At 36.7% G+C, this 17444-nt stretch overlaps 1 protein-coding gene across 8 annotated transcripts in view; it reads right to left on the reverse strand.

The window, feature by feature from the left end:
• The window catches only part of NCOA6 (nuclear receptor coactivator 6), a 101523-nt gene that overhangs the window by 62871 nt on the left and 21208 nt on the right, over positions 1 to 17444 (reverse strand). For all 8 annotated transcript variants that reach the window (XM_078057114.1, XM_078057117.1, XM_078057116.1 and 5 more), the window contains one exon: positions 907 to 1009. The gene's annotated coding sequence lies outside the window, so the exon portion shown is untranslated. The remainder of the gene's footprint in view (positions 1 to 906; positions 1010 to 17444) is intronic.

Below are 17444 nucleotides of genomic sequence, written 5' to 3' on the forward strand. Positions count from 1 at the left end.
AATAGTTTTACATTTTTTGGAAAATACCCTGCAGGCTAAATGAAACATGCTATGGATGCATAAGGCTCAGCCATCAGTTTTCAATTTCTATGACTCCCCTAATTGACCAGTCCAACACTAGGTCTGGGCGAACTATGCTGGGTTTGGTATAGCGCTGGAGGAAACTAGGTATTTAAAATGCATTTAAATGTTATGATGTGGGGCCTGGGTGGCTCAGTAATTAAGCATCTGCCTTTGGCTCGGGTCATGGTCCCAGGGTCCTGGGATGGAGTCCCACATTGGGCTCCCCGCTCAGTGGGAAGCCTGCTTCTCCCTCTCCTGCTCCCCCTGCTTGTGTTCCCTCTCTTGTTGTCTCTCTCTCTGTCAAATAAATAAATAAAATCTTAAAAAAAAAAAGTTATGATGTGCCAGGATGCCTGGGTGGCTCCGTCAGTTGAGTGTCTGACTCTTGATTTTGCCTCGGGTCATGATCTCAGGGTTATGAGATCAAGCCCTGCATCAGGCTCCTTGCTCAGTGCGGAGTCTGCTTGAGATTCTCTCTCCCTCTCCCTCTGCCCCGCCCACTTGTGCTCTCTCTCTTGCTCTCTCAAATAAATAAATAAATCTTAAAAAAAAAAGTTATAATGTGCCTCCTGAGAGGTCTGTGGGCTCTCTAAGAGAAAGAAAAAGAGATCAAGGTCTCAACCCCAGAGGAACAGAAGGCATTCAAACTTAGTGAACTTTGGGCTTCATTAAACATGCTGATGCCTCCCACTAACTGGCTGAAGGACCATTTTCTCCTTTGATAAAATGCCAGACGATGAAGGAAAGACTTTTTTATCTGCTGTGTAACTTTGGTACAGAGTCATTCTGTTGTGTGGAATTAAGCTGAAACTTAACCACTCTTTCATGTAAGATTTCACTCACCAAAATGTCTTTAATTTTTATCATTTATCCAGGTCATCTTCTAAGTCCAAACAAGTTGGCATTTTTAGAGATGGTATTCTCAAGGCAGCAGCCAATAAAAATTCTAAAAAAGAATGAGAGAGAGAAAATAAAGTTTCAGCATTATATAGAAATTAGAAACTACAGAAGTGACATCTTTGTAACAGAAGTCAATGCAAATATCCCAAGTTATCAAGTCAACTTAGACATCTTCAGAGGCTATTAAAACAGAGTTTTCATTAAGTCTAAAAAATATATCTTTTTTTCTGAGATTAAACCACTATTCAACAAGCATTTCAAAGAGTATGGAAGCAAAACTCAGGGACATATACCAGCTTAAGAATTATGAAACTGGGACCCTAAGCCTTAGAGCCCTCCTCACCTTACCTCCATTTTTATAGCTGTCAAATTAAAATAAATTGATAGCATCATGCCACACTGTTTTGCAGATACTTGGAGTCAAAACCAAAATACTTTGTATTTAATAAGACCCACTTGTTCTAACATAATTTGAAAATTCATTTTAAACTGCATGAAGTATAGATTTAAGTTTCTTTCTGATTTTATATATAATATCTATACATTTTACTTTTCAAATTTTCAGTTTTTCTAAGTATTCTTTATGGTACACATAGAAATTTTGCATGGAAAGTGCCTAATTTTGTCATGCTTCAGAAAAAATTCTCACTTAATAAGATAGTATCAGTCTACAACATCTTCAACTTGGCTGTTATGGTTTTACATTATCGCCAAATACTGATTTTATAATCTCAAAATTTTAGATGGATATATGTACTAGGTATTAATAATTATTAGAGAAAAAACTATGCGTTAATTTTTATTTTTTTTATTTATTTTTTATTTTTTTATTGTTATGTTAATCCCCATACATTACATCATTAGTTTTAGATATAGTGTTCCGTGATTCATTGTTTGTGCATAACACCCAGTGCTCCATGCAGAACGTGCCCTCCTCAATACCCATCACCAGGCTAACCCATCCTCCCACCCCCCTCCCCTCTAGAACCCTCAGTTTGTTTTTCAGAGTCCATCGTCTCTCATGGTTCCTCTCCCCCTCCGATTTCCCCCCCTTCGTTCTTCCCCTCCTGCTACATTCTTCTTCTTTTTTTCTTTCTTAACATATATTGCATTATTTGTTTCAGAGGTACAGATCTGAGATTCAACAGTCTTGCACAATTCACAGTACTTACCAGAGCACATACCCTCCCCAGTGTCCATCACCCAGTCACCCCATGCGTTAATTTTTATTTTAAGAAAAATCCATCTTTTTAAGTCTCCATGGAACATTAACAAAAACTGACCTTAAGAAAGGCCATAAAGAAAATCTCTATAGTGAAGGGGATTAAGAGTACACTTATTTTGATGAGCACTGAGTAATATATGGAATTGCTGAACCATTATACTGTACACCTGAAACAAATATAACACTGTATGTTAACTATACTAGAATTTTAAAAAAACCTCGATAAATCCAAAAAGTAACAGTGGGATAATATTCTGATGAAAATGCACTTAATGAAATTATACACTTAAAATAAAATCAAGAAACGAAGGCCTTTTCAAAACTTAAAACAACAACAAAACTCTTGGACTTTGGTTAAAAATGAAATCAATATTGCAAAATTTCTAGAAAATGCCAAAATAAGGAAAATATTACACATATTAGAACCTAAAGAATATAGCTGAACCAGTAAAGAAGAAAATTCACAGCCATAAATACCTACATCAGGGAAAAGAAAGAAAAAACAAGAAAAAGAAATCTGACTCTACATCTGACTCAAAAAGTCAGGGAAAAACCAGTAAGGTGAACTGAAAGAAATCAAAACGAAGGAATTAACACAGATAAAAGTAGAAATTAGAAAACAGAAAAACAGCAGAATAAATAAATTGAAAAATTGGTACATTGGGGGAAAATGATAAAATAGTTAAACCACTAGCTAATCTAGTAAGTAAAAAGGGACAAGTCCAAATATGTAAGATAAGAAATAAGTAGGGGCGCCTGGGTGGCTCAGGCGTTAGGCATCTGCCTTCAGCTCAGGTCATGATCCCGGGGTCCTGGGATCGAGCCTCACATCATCGGGCTCTCTGCTCAGCGGGAAACCTGCTTCTCCCTCTCCCACTCCCCCTGCTTGTGTTCCCCCTCTCGCTGTTTCTCTCTCTGTCAAATAAATAAATAAAATCTTAAAAAAAAAAAAAAAAGAAATAAGAAAGTAGCCACAGAAACAAAGGAAATTAAAAGGACCATAGAGACTAGTTTCTTCAAGCTTTTGCTCACATTTATCTATGTAAATATGATAATGCCCCCCAAAAGCACCACACATATTTAATTGAAACATCAACCCTTTAAAGAGTAGATAAGTCTAGTGATCTGAAACTATTCCAGAGCATACAAAAAGAAAGAAAACTTCCTAAATATTTTTATGAAGCAAATATAAGATGAGTATCAAAAGCTGATACAGGGGCGCCTGGGTGGCTCAGTCGGTTAAGTGTCTGCCTTCGGCTCAGGTTGTGATCTCAGGGTCCTGGGATTGAGCCCCACATGTCAGGTTCCCTGCTCACAGGGAGCCTGCTTCTCCCTCTCCTTCCTGCTCGTGCACCCTCTCTCTCTCTCTCTCAAATAAATAAAATCTTTAAAAAATAAAAAGCTGATACAAACTGCAGGCAGAAAGCTACAGATCAATCTCTCTTATGCTGATGCAAGATTCTAAATCAAACTTTAAATAGAATACAACAGTACATTAGAAGAAGAATAATGTATCATAATTAAGTGGAGTTTGGTCTAGGAATGCAAGGGAGGATCACTTTGAGGAAACTAAGAGAAAAGGGCATATGATCATCTCCACAGATATTAAAAGTCATTTGACAGAATTCAACACTTCTTGATTAAAAAAAAAAAATCAAATGGGGCACCTGGGTGGCTCAGTTGGTTGGGCGGCCAACTCTTGATTTCGGCTCAGGTCATGATCTCAGGGTCCTGGGACTGAGCCCTGTGTCTGGCTCCATGCTCAGAAGGGAATCTGCTAGAGGATTCTTTCTCCCTCTCTCTCTGCCCCTTCCCCCACCTCACATGCGGGCTCTCTCACTCCCTCTCTAAAATAAACAAATAAATCTTTTAAAAAAAATCAAACAGGACTACACAAGCAGTTCCTTAACATGACAAAATATATTTTTTAGCCCTAAAGTCAGCAGCTTGCTCAACGTGGAGAAGTTGGGAAGAAGACAGATATCCACTATGTATTATTAAACACTGTGCCAAAGGTATAAAGTCAGTGAAATGAAAACAAGACTAATAATAGTAAAAATTGGGAAGAAGAGTGTAAAACTATCACTATTAGTAGATAATATTTGTATTTGTATTTTTGAACATCTTAGAAAATTAACCAAGAAAAATAAGAAAATTCAGTAATACTTTAGGTATGGTACAAAATACACAGAAAACAACAGTTTTTATAACATATGCAATTGATCACCAGTAGGTGGGAAAAAATCTAATTTATAACAGCAACAAAAAAATATTTAGGAATAAATTAAAAAGAAAATGCAGAACTACAAGATGAAATTTTTAAAACACTAAAGAAGGGGCGCCTGGGTGGCTCAGTTGGTTAAGCGACTGCCTTCGGCTCAGGTCATGGTCCTGGAGTCCCGGGATCGAGTCCCACATCAGGCTCCCTGCTCAGCAGGGAGTCTGCTTCTCCCTCTGACCCTCCTCCCTCTCATGCTCTCTGTCTCTCGTTCTCTCTCTCTCAAATAAATAAAATCTTTAAAAAAAAAAAAAACCACTAAAGAGGGATTCAAATATATAAAAAAGACTTGAACAAATGGAATGATATACCAAATTCTTAGATAAAAAGACTCCTAAACAGCAATTCTCCCTAATTTAGAATTTAATAATCCCAATAAAAAATGCTGTTATTTTTTAAAATGGACAAGCTGACTTTAAAGTTCATATGGAAACAAGAAGAGTAAAAAAAAAAAAACAAAAAACTGAAAAGTAAGAGTAGTGAAAGGAATAAGTCCTACCAGATATAAAAACATAATGCCTCAATAATTAAAACTGTGTAGTACTGGCATATAAACGAATGGGAAACTAATGGAAGACTAAAATCCCCCAAACTGATCAAAATGCATATGGAATTTTAATATCTCATAAAGGTAGAAAAAAATCGATTTTTCACTAAATGGGAGTAGGTAGCCGTCCACGGAAAAAATAAAATTAGAGCTATACCTCATATCAAGAGAACTCCAAATGAACCCAAAACTTCAATGTAACAAATGAAACCATACAAGTATTAGAAGAAAATACAGAAGAAATCTTTATAACCTTGGAGTTGGTAAGGATTTTCTAACTATGACTCAAAATCCAAAGCCATTTAAAAAACTGATAAATTTGAATAGAAATCAAAGCATTCTGCAAAGCAAAAAACACCATAAGTAAAGCAAAACAAAACCCCAAAAAACAAACAACAAAGTAAGAAAAAATATTGGCAATCATATCATTGATGAAAGAGCAAATCTCCCATATATAAACATACTATAGAAAAAAACACAGGTGTTTTTGTGTGTGCACATATGTGTGTGTGTGCATATATAGATATATAAAATAAAAAGAACAGTTATTTGGACAAAGTATTGTGTCCAAAAATGGACACAGAATATGATAAAATTCACAGAAAAGGAAATACAAATGAACTTTAAACATATGAAAAAATATTCAACTTCATACATAAGAAATAATTTTTTTCACTCATCAGATTAGCAAAAATCCAAAAATTTAATAATGCACTCTTTTGGCAAGGTTATGGGAAAACAGACACTCTCATTCATTGCTAGTGGTAGTCTAACATCAGCAATTAGGTATTATCTATCAAAATTATAATTATATATACCATTAACCCAACAATCTTGCTTCTGGTTAGTGATCTGATCCTACAGGGTACACCTGTTCCCACACTAGATGACATATATTACAAGGTTATTCACTAAAGCACTGTTTGCAATAGCAAGATAGGAACTTACCCAAATGTCCATCTGATTAAATTATAGTACGTGTAATAAAAAGGAAATGCAGCAAGAATAAGAATGCTCTCTATGCACTGATATGGAATGATCTCCAAGATGTATTGTTGAGAGAAGAAAAAACAAGGAGTAAAAAACATTGACTATAGTACTCTACTTTTGGCGAGAAAAGAGGAGAAAAATATTTTTTATACGTTAGTTTTAAAACAAAATACTCTAGGGATGCCTGGGTGGCTCAGTCGGTTAAGCATCTGCCTTCAGCTCAGGTCATGATCCCAGGGTCCTGGGATTGAGTCCCACATCGGGCTCCTTGCTCAGCGGGGAGCCTGCTTCTCCCTCTACCCCTCCCCCGCTGCTTGTGCTCTCTCTCTCTCTCTCTCTCTCTGACAAATGAATAAAATCTTTAAAAAAATAAGCTAGAAAAAAATATAAAAAAAAATAAAAATTATATCTTCAAGGTAAATTTTTCAAAAATCATGTTGTATCAGAAGGCAAGGAAGCACTCAGACCAATGGGGAGCATGTCACAAAGACCTAGGAGCCAGTTTTAAGGGGTTTCTACCAGCAAATTTGAGACAATTTAAGTATTGGAAAGAATAATGACTAAAATTCATTATAATATCATGAATAAATAAGAATCCATAAATACACAGTAATAGCTCAGAGAGTAAAAAAAATTGCTCAAGAAGTCACCATTAGGGGTAACTATGACATCAACTCCTTACTCTGAAGACTGATAAAGAAAAAGAATGAAGCAAGCAATTTACTTCTTTTAAGAAGGGTTCATCCTTGGTGGAGAGGGAAAGCTCTCCTTTACATTAGAATGCTAGTTAATAAATGCAGAAGGTAAGAATTTTTTAAATCACCATGTGCAACCTCCAATGAAATAAGTGATTCAGGCAAAGATGATCAAGGGGTGCTAAAAATCACCTGGTGAAAATTGAAACAGAAGAGTCCCATGGTGCTAAAGGATTATTCCACAGATTACTTCCTAATTGCAAAGGGAAATCAAGTACCTTTACAATGGAAAGATATGACAGTCACCAGCTTAACCTGGTGATCAATTCAGTAACAATTAGAGTGAGACCTTTTATTTATGCCTCCTGATGTGATGTAACCTGAAATACCAGTCATCATCTACAATGTATTATTACCCAAAATGCTTAACCTAGTTCTAAACACATCTTTAAACCTAATTTTTCCTTTACAGGAAATTCAGGAGAAAGAGCAATGAGAACAATTACAAGAAGAAGTATTCCATTACATGAAGAACTAATCAGATCTAGAATGTGGGACTTGCTACAACAAAACTGATCTGGTCTCTTCAAAACCCAAAATCGTAAGGGAAGAGATAGGGGAAGATATAGTTCTCAATTAAAAGACTTCAGAGATAGAACCACCAAATGCAATGCACGAATGTTACTTACACCTGCTTTGAAGAAAACAGCCATAAAATGTTTTTCAGACAGTGGGAAAAACTGAATGTGAAGTAACAGAAGATATTAGGGCATTTTTAAAAACATTCTTGGGTATGGGGCACCTGGGTGGCTCAGCTGGGTTGGTAATGTTATTTGTGATTGCGTAGAAACTAATTTTCAATATATTCAGCAAAGATAGGTAGCTAGACAGACATGATGCAAATATAGCAAACTATCATCACTGTATTATTCTTTCAAATTTTCTGTATGTTTGAAATTTTTCATATTAAGAAGCTGGGAGGGAGGTGGGCATAAATAAATCCTGGGAGCTGGGGTGCCTGGGTGGCTCAGTTGGTTAAGCATCTGACTTTGGCTCAGGTCATGATCTCAGGTCCTGGGATCCAGCCCCGCAAGGTCTGGTGTTTCAACCTCAAGTTCAATGTTTCTTCCACCATATACCAAACTCTCTTCTTATTAGGGTGACTCTACCCTACTCATAGACAGTGCACAATTGGCAGAAATATCAGAACCAAGTGATCTAGTTTATTTCAGGCCAATACTCACTAATTAGAACTGCCCCAACTACTCCAAAATGACTGAAGTCAGAATATCTGAGATCAAATGGATCTTTCAAATGCCTTGAAAGAACTTCAATAGCTCTCAACTTTGGCTACACATTATAATTATTTGGGAAACTTTAAAAAAATAATGCTTGAGTCATACTAGGTCTGCACTGTGGCCTGAGCTTTGGGCATTTAAACACTAGCCAGGTGATTCTAATATGAGGCGAAAGTTTAGAACCACACTTTTCATAATACATTATTTAATTTACCTTATATGAGGAAACTGAGTCAGGTGGGGAATGTGGCTTATGAATTTGCTCCAAGAAAGTGATGGAGAAAGCTTTTTCTTCTTTTGCTTATTATAAAATTTGACTGTTTCTTAAATTTGTTTTTTAATATAATACAGACCAAATCGTATGTCAGAAAATCAAATAAAACATGACTAAACAGAATCTAAAAGTGAACTATACCACCCTGTATTCCATCTTGATTTTTTTCTATGTCCTTGGAGTCCCTTAAACCCTTCTTAGCTTCCATGCTGTCATTTAGAAAATGATGGCCTAACATTTTCCAGATCTAGGGACACTATGATTACTTTAATCCTTGTCTATATGACTTCAATGTTAATCATACTTCCCTGAGGAACTGGAAATCATTTGGTGCAAGATCTCTAACTCTTCTTCCACAAGTGGCTGCTTTTCACACTATTCTCTCATCCTCCTCCTTTCAAAAAGTAAATCCAAGCTGGAAGTTAGAATGGAGGCTACCTAACAATACCTGGTTCATCTCTATCATTGCCTCCACCCTAATTTTTCATTGGTATTTTCACTGTTATACTTAAGGAAACAATGAGAGTCAAAGTTATTAACAACGCTGGAAATTAGGACTGCACAGCTCAAAGAACTGTTGATCCAAAGATTACTTTCCTGCCCAAGGCAGGAATGGGGCTTGAAATACAACAAAAGAGCTAGGCAGGAAGGTAACAGATTTCTAACCCCCACATGTTGCTCCACCTCCTCCAACTACCTGCTCTAAAACAGCTTTCTCCAGAGGCACCTGGGTGGCTCAGTCAGCTGAGCACCTGATTCTTGGTTTCGGCTCAGGTCCTGATTCTCAGGTTCATGAGACTGAGTACCGAGTCTGCTCCGCACTCAGCACAGAGTCTGCTCCACACTCAGCAAAGGGTCTGCTTGGATTCTCTCCCTCCCTCTCCCTCTGTCCCTCTCCGCCCCCTGTGCTCACTCTCTCTTGCTCTCAAATAAATAAATATCTTAATAAAAATTTTTAAAATAAAACCGCTCTCTCCAGAGCCAGCAATGGCAGAGGGTGTACCACCCTACTATGACAGACCCACTTAGAACAGTCAGCACTATTACATGCCCATGGCCTCCCCTCTCTACTTCAGGTTCTATAATACACAAAGTAGTACACACATCTTGGAATCCAAAGACAGACGCCGGAAGACTTGGGCAAGCAAGAGCCCTATGAGCCTTACATTTAGGAACCACAGGTATTTGTAGCTTAGGCTTCAAATTATCAAAAACAAATTCTCTTTTCCAAAGTCAAATTACCCAGGCCACAGAAAGCATCCCCCTTGGCCCTGTCCCCTCAATCAAGTAGGAGGCACAAAAATGACTGCTAGACACAAAAAGTATTCCGAAACTATGTGCACCAATTAGTCCTTGAGCTTAACATCTGAAAGGACAATTTATAGTACCAACAAGTAGCCAGTGAGGTACCTATCTATCCTGTTTATTTGGTAGGTGCTAGACCTATATGCCCTTCTCTTTTTTCAAGGAAGAATAACTGAGGGGAGGTGACATTCCACAACATAAGAGAAACTCTGATTTGTAATTCAGAAAGTGAATATGTAAGGAGGAACAGGTTAAATTTTAGATATCAACTACATTATTCTCAACAAATCTGATAAAACATTGAAATGAGAGATCAAAGTCCATAGACAGAAATGAAAAGAAGTAGGTGAGATACAAAAGTGGAAATAAGAGAGGGGAAAAAGCAAAGGAAAAATCATTTAAAAAGTAAATATGCCAACTCAGATTTCAAATCCTAGAAGTGTAAAGAGCAGAATACTTGATTAGATGTATGGGGATTACAAATTTGAGAAACTTCCATAATAGAGACGGAAAGGACAAAGTAAGGGAAACTATGAGAGAAGATCAAAAAGGAGAGAAGAGAGAAGTAAATTTCAACTAATTGTTATCCCTGAAACAAATGAACAGAAACCATAATCAAAGTTTTTTTTGTTTTTGTTTTGTTTTAAATATTTATTTATTTGACACAGAGAGAGCACAAGCAGGGGGAGCGGCAGGCAGAAGGAGAAGCAGACTCCCCGCTGAGCAGGGAGCCCGATGCGGGACTCGATCCCAGGACCCTGGGATCATGACCTGAGCTGAAGGCAGATGCTTAACTGACTGAGCCACCCAGGCGCCCTTTGTTGTTGTTTTTTTTTAAGTAGGTGCCATGCCCAACATGGGGCCTGAACTCACAACCCTGAGAGCAAGAGTCGTATGCTCTATCCACTGAGCCAGCCAAGTGCCCCAATAATCAAAGGTTTTTAAAAGGGAAATGAATACTTTCCTGAGTCAAAGAATGTTCTGCATTTCTAGCTCAAAAAAGCTCACAAAATACCTTAGGCAACTGATGAACCATTGAACACTACATCAGAAACTAATGATGTACTATATGCTGGCTAATTGAATTAAAAAAAAACAGGCAACATTACTGAAAAGATAGTGACAACTAGATTTTTTTCTGGTAAAACTTTTAGATTTCAAGGATAAAGAAAATGCCCCACAATCAACCGACAAAGAAAAAAAGAAGTCATACACAGAGAACCAGAAATCAGGCTGGCCTTAGATTTCTGCTTTGTAAGACCAGAAGACAATGCCAAAATAGTAAAGAATTAGGGATGGAAAATAATGTAACCTAATAATTCTGCCCTCTCCCTAACCAAGCTGTCATTCAATGTAAAATTAACATAAAGATACTTTCATCTAGTACTTTTCATAAAAATATTATCTGAATAATAATTAACCAAAAACAAAGACCTTGAGAAGGGATGAAATCAATTAAACATAGGGCTAAGTCTAAAAAATTGTCATAAATATGATTAGCACCAATGCTATTTTCTTTTTATATCAGACATTAAACTTCTAATTGTTTAGACAGAATTCTGCTACCTCTTACTGCCCTCCATTCTACTTCAAAAGTCTTTCAAATGTTCAGGTACTTAATAGCCTTCAATTCCTTTCTAACCACGGGGTTAAATGTGTTTTTCCTACTCAGCTTTATAGCCTCCATGGGATAAGCTCTGAGCACAAATGAAGAGTGTGAATTCTGGGCCTTTAATACCCAACATCCAGGAAGTGTCTATAAAGGTGCAAGACCAGCCCTACTCTAGTTATATAGCCATCAGAGGTTGGCTACTTACCATGTCTACTCCCTCATAGCCATTTTGCATGATGGCTAACCCTAACCCTATCCCTAACTCATAACCCTAACACTACCCTAATCCCCTAATTAAGGAACGAAATATTATGCTCCTTATCCTTGACATTTAACTATATCAATTACTTGGTATTGTGATTGATTTTTTCTTTCCATAGTATTTTTCTATTTATTCAATGCTGCTTATTTATTGAATAAATAGCTTGAATAAATGCTATTTTTTAAAAAAAATAGTTCTTGAAAAGGAAGATCTATAAGGTATGAAATAAAGATGAACTATTACTAGTCATCATCTTCGTCTGAGTACTATGAACAATTCTGTCGTTAATTTAATGGGTTAAATTAAAGGGTAGAGTTTTAGACTAGGTCGAGGTGCATTTGTCTATTCTAGGTATCTTATATAATAGAAACCATATAATAACTGGTCTTTTGTGACCAGCTTCTTTCACATAGCATAATATTTTCAAGGTGTTGTAGCAAATCACAGTTATTTTTTTTAAATTACCAAATAATACTCCTTACCAAAAAATATCAGATTTATTCATCCATTCATTCATCAGTTGATAGACATTTGGGTTGCTTCCACTTTTCACTATTATGAAGATGCTATGAATATTTGTATACAAGTTTTTTTTTTTTTTTAAAGATTTTATCTATTTATTTGACAGAGAGAGAGAGCCCAAGCAGGGGGAGCAGCGGGCAGAGGGAGAGGGAGAAGCAGACTCCCCACTGAGCAGGGAGCCCGATGTGGGGCTTGATCTCAGGACCCTGGGATCATGACCCGGCCAAAGGCTGCTGCTTAAACAACTGAGCCACTCGGGAGCCCCTGTATACAAGTTTTTGTGTGGATGCTTTCATTTCTCTTGGGTATATATATACACACCTAGGAGTAAAACTGCTGGGTCGTATGTTCTATGCCTTTTGGGGAGCTGCCAAACTGTTTTACAAAGCAGTTACACCATTTTACACTCCCACCAGCAGTGTACAAGGGTTCCAATTTCTCTGCATTCTCACCAACCCTTGTTATTACCTTTCTGATTATAGCCATCCTGGTGGATATGAAGTGGTGTCTCACTGTGATTTTGATTGACATTTCCCTGGTGCCAAATGGTGTTGAGCATATTTTCACGTTTATTTGACTGGCACAATTTGTTTGGGAGAAATATCTATTCAAATTCTTTGCCCATTTTTAAAAACTGGGTTATTTGACTATTATTGAATTATACGAGTTCTTGATATATATTTTTTCCTATCTTATCTTTAACATTTTATCACTCTTTTATTTTTATTTCAGTATAATTAACATACAATGTTATATTAGTTTCAGGTGTACAGTATAGTAATTCAATAATTCTATACATTACTCAGTACTCATCAAAATAAGTGTATTCTTAATCCCCTTCACTTATTTCATCCATCCATCCCCCCCACTCCCACCCCTGTAATTACCAGTTTGTTCTCTACATTTAAGAGTCTGCTTTTTTGTCTTTTCCTTTGTTCATTTGTTTTGTTTCTTAAATTCCACATGAGTGAAATCATATAGTATTTGTTTTTCTCTGACTTATTTCATTTAGCACTATACCCTCTAGATCCATCCATATTGTTGCAAATAGCAAGATTTCATTTTTTATGGCTAATATTCTGTTGTGTATACAGATCACATCTTCTTTATCCATCATCTATTTTTTTTAAAAAAAGATTTATTTGAGAGAGAGAGAGCGTGCGCCAGGGAGACGGAATGAGATTCTTAAGAAGACTCTATGTGGAGCACAGAGCCCAACTCGGGGCTCGATCTCATGACTCTGAGATCACGACCTGAGCCGAAACCAAGAGTCAGAGGCTTTAACTGACTGTGCAACCCAAGTGCCCCTATCCATTCATCTACTGATGGATACCTGGGCTGCTTCCATAATCTGGCTATTGTAAATAATGCTACAATAAACATAGGGGTGCACATATCTTTTAGAATTAGTGTTTTCATATTCTTTGGTAAATACCCAGTAGTGGAATTACTGGATCATATGCTAATTCTATTTTTAATTTTTTGAGATGGCTGCACCAGTTTGCATTTCCACCAACAGTGCACGAGGGTTCCTTTTTTTCCACATCCTTGCTGATACTTGTTATTTCTTGTGTTTTTTATTTTAGCCATTCTGACTGGTGAGAGGTGATATCTCATTGTGGTTTTGATTTGCATTTCCCTGATGATGAGTGATGTTGAGCATCTTTTCATGTGTCTATTGGCCATCTGGATGTCTTCTTTGCAGAAATGTCTGTTCATGCCTTCTGCCCTTTTTAAAACTGGATTATTTGGGTTGTTTTTTTTGTGTGTGTGTTGTTTCGTAAATTCTTTATGTATTTTGGATACTAACCTCTTATCAGGTATGTTGCTTGCAATATCTTCTCCTATTCAGGGGCTGTCTTTTTGTTTTGTTGATTGTTTCCTTTGCTGTGCAGAACATTTTTATTTTGATGTAGTCCTAATAGTTTATTTTTGCTTTTGTTTCCCTTGCCTCGGGAGACATATCTAGAAAAAAATTGCCACAGCTGATGTCAGAGAAATTACTGCCTGTACCCTCTTCTAGGATTTGTAGTTTCAGGTTTCACATTTAGGTCTTTAATCCATTTTATTTTTGTGTATGGTGGAAGAAGTGGTCCAGTTTCATTCTTTTGCATATAGCTACCCAGTCTTCTCACCACCATTTGTTGAAGAGACTTTTTCCCATTGCATATTCTGGCCTCCTTTGCTTAGATTAATTGACCATATAATTGTGGGTTTATTTCTGGGCTCTCTATTCTGTTCTATTATTTTATGTGTCACTTTTGTGCCAGTACTACACTGTTTTGATTACTACCGTTTCACAGTGTATCTTGAAATCTGGATTGTGGTAACTCAAGTTTTGTTCTTCTTTTTCAAGACTGCTTTGGCTATTCAGGGTCTTTTGTAGTTCCATACAAATTTTAGGATTATTTGTTCTAGTTCTGTGAAAAATGTTGGTGTTTTGCTAGGGATGCATCAAATCTGTAGATTGCTTTGGGTAGTATGGACATTTTAACATTAGTTCTCCCAATCCATGAGCATGGAATATCTTTCCATTTGTTTGTGTCATCTTCAATTTCTTTCATCAGTGTTTTCTAGTTTTCAGAATACAAGTCTTTCACTTCCTTGGTTAAGTTTATTCCTAGGTATTTTATTCTTTTTGGGTACAACTGTAAATGGGATTGTTTTCTTAATTTCTCTTTCTGCTACTTCATTATTTGTGTATAAAAATGCAATGGATTTCTGTATATTAATTTTGTATACTGCAACCTTACTGAACTCATTTATCAGCTCTAGTAGTTTTTTGGTGGAGTCTTTAGGGCTGTTTTTGTTTGTTTGTTTGTTTTTAAGTAGGCTCCATGCCCAATATGGGGCATGAGTCCCATGCTCTACAGACTGAACAGCTAGGTGCCCCAGGGTCATATATAGTATCAGGACATCTGCAAATAGTGGAAGTTTTACTTCTTCCTTACCAATTTGGATGCCTTTTATTTCTTTTTCTTGTCTGATTGCTGTGGCTAGGACTTCCAGTACTATGTTGAATAAAAGTGGTGAGAGTAGATATCCTTGCCTTGTTCCTGATCTTAGGGGAAAAGCTCTCAGTTTTACCACTGAGTATGAAGTTAGCTGTGGGTTTTTCATATATGGCCTTTATAATGTTGAGGTATAAATCCTACTTTGTTGGGGTTTTTATCAAGAATGGATGTTGTACTTTGTCAAATGCTTTTCTGCATCTATTGAAATGATCATATCATTATCCTTTCTCTTGTTGATGTGATGTATTACGTTGATTGATTTGCAAATACTGAACCACTCTTGCATCCCAGGAATAAATCCCACTTATCATGGTGAGTGATTTTTTAAATATATTGTTGGATTTGGTTTGTTAATTTTTTTTGCTAATATTTTTTTTAAGTAATCTACACTGAAGTTGGGCTTGAACTTGCAACCCCGAGATTAAGAGTCACAGCTCTTCTGACTGAGCCATTCAGGCACCTCTGCTAATACTCTGTAGAGGATTTTCCATTTATGTTCATCAGAGATATTGGCCTGTAGTTGTCTTTTTTTGTACTGTCTTTATCTGGTTTTAGGGTGAGGGTAACGCTTAGGCCTTATAGAATGAATCTGGAAGTCTTCCTTCCTCTTATATGTTTTCAAATAGTTTGAGAATAGGTATTAACTCTTCTTTAAATGTTTAGTAGAATTCACCTGTGAAGCCACTGGGTCCTAGATTTTTGTTTGTTGGGAGTTTTCCAATTACTGATTTAATTTCACTGCTGGTAATCACTCTGTTCAAATTTCTATTTCCTCCTGATTCAGTTTTGGGGGGTTATATGTTTCTAGGAATTTATCCATTTCCTCTAGGATGTCCAGTCTGTTGGCATATAATTTTTCAGAATATTCTCTTATAATCCTTTGTATTTCTGTGGTGTTAGTTGTGATTTCTCTTCTTTCATTTCTGATTTTATTTGAGTTCTTGCTCTCTCTTTTTTTTGATGAGTCTGGCTAAAGGTTTATTAATTTTGTTGATCTTTTCAAGGAGGCAGCTCCTGGTTTATTAATGTTTTATTGTTCTTTCAGTTTCTATTTATTTCTGTTCTATTCTTTATTATTTCCTTCCTTCTACTGGTCTGCAGTTTTATTTGTTCTTCTTTTTCTAGCTGCTTCAGATGTAAGGTTAGGTTGCTTATTTTCAGATTTTCTTGCTTCTTGCAGCTGGCCTGTATTGTTATAAACTTCCCTCTTAGAACAGCTTTTGCTGCATCCCAAAGATTTTGGACTCTGGCATTTTCATTTTCATTTCTCTCCATGTATTTTTTTATTTCCTCTCTGATATCTTGGTGGACCCATTCATCGTTTAGTACCATATTATTTAACCTCCATGTATTTGTGTTCTTTCTAGATTTTTTTCTTTTGACTGATTTCTAGTTTCATAGCACTGTGGTCAGAAAAGATGCACCATATGACTTCAACCTTTTTTAATTTGTTGAGACTTGTTTTGTGGCCTAACATGTGATATGTTTTGGATAATGTTCCATGTACACTTGAAAAGAATATGTATTCGGCTGTTTTAGGATGAAGTATTCTGAATATATCTGTTTGATCCATCTGGTCCAATGTGTCACTCAAAGCCACTATTTCCTTGTTGATCTTCTGCTTAGATGATCTATCCATTGATGTTATCTTATTGGATCATTCCCTTTATGATTATGTAGTGTCCTTCTTTCCTTCTTTGTCTCTTGTTACAACTGAGTTCTTGATATAATTTATATACAAATCCCTTATCAGATCTATGATTTGCAAATATTGTCTTCTACTTTGTGGGTTGCTGTTGGTGACTTTTCTTTTTATCTAGTTCTGATTGTTTATTAATGAATTTTGTGTCACATTTCTTTGTGGGGGAGGATAATTTTATAGTTTGGGACAAATTGGTAAAATATTTGGAAAAAACTTTTGTTAAATTCTCATTCACAATTGTCTTAGTCTGTTTGAGCTGCTATAACTAAGTACCACACACTGGGTGGCTTATAAACAACAGAAATTTATTTCTCACAGTTCTCTGGAGGCTGACAAGTTCAAGAAAATTGTGCCAGCATAGTGGGATTCTGGTGAAGACCCTCTCTCAGGTATTGCTTCTCCATTAAGATTCATCTTTTCAGAAATATTTAACGTTATGAGGGACGCCTGGGTGGCTCAGTCAAACATCTGCCTTCGGCTCAGGTCATGATTCCAGGGTCCTGGGATCGAGTCCCATCCGGGCTCCTTGCTCAGTGGGGAGCATGCTTAAATCTTTTTTTTAAAGATTTATTTATTTATTTGAGAGAGAGAGAGAGAGAACGCGCATGAGTGGGGGGGGGGAGGGAGAAGCAGAGGGAGAAGCAGACTACCCGATAAGCAGGGAGCCCGAGGTGGGACTCGATCCAAGGACCCTGAGATCATGACCTGAACTGAAGGCAGACGCTTAACTGACTGAGCCAACCCAGGCAGCCCAAGC

The sequence above is a fragment of the Halichoerus grypus genome, chromosome 10, assembly GCF_964656455.1.
Source record: "Halichoerus grypus chromosome 10, mHalGry1.hap1.1, whole genome shotgun sequence".
NCBI classification, from domain to species: domain Eukaryota; kingdom Metazoa; phylum Chordata; class Mammalia; order Carnivora; family Phocidae; genus Halichoerus; species Halichoerus grypus.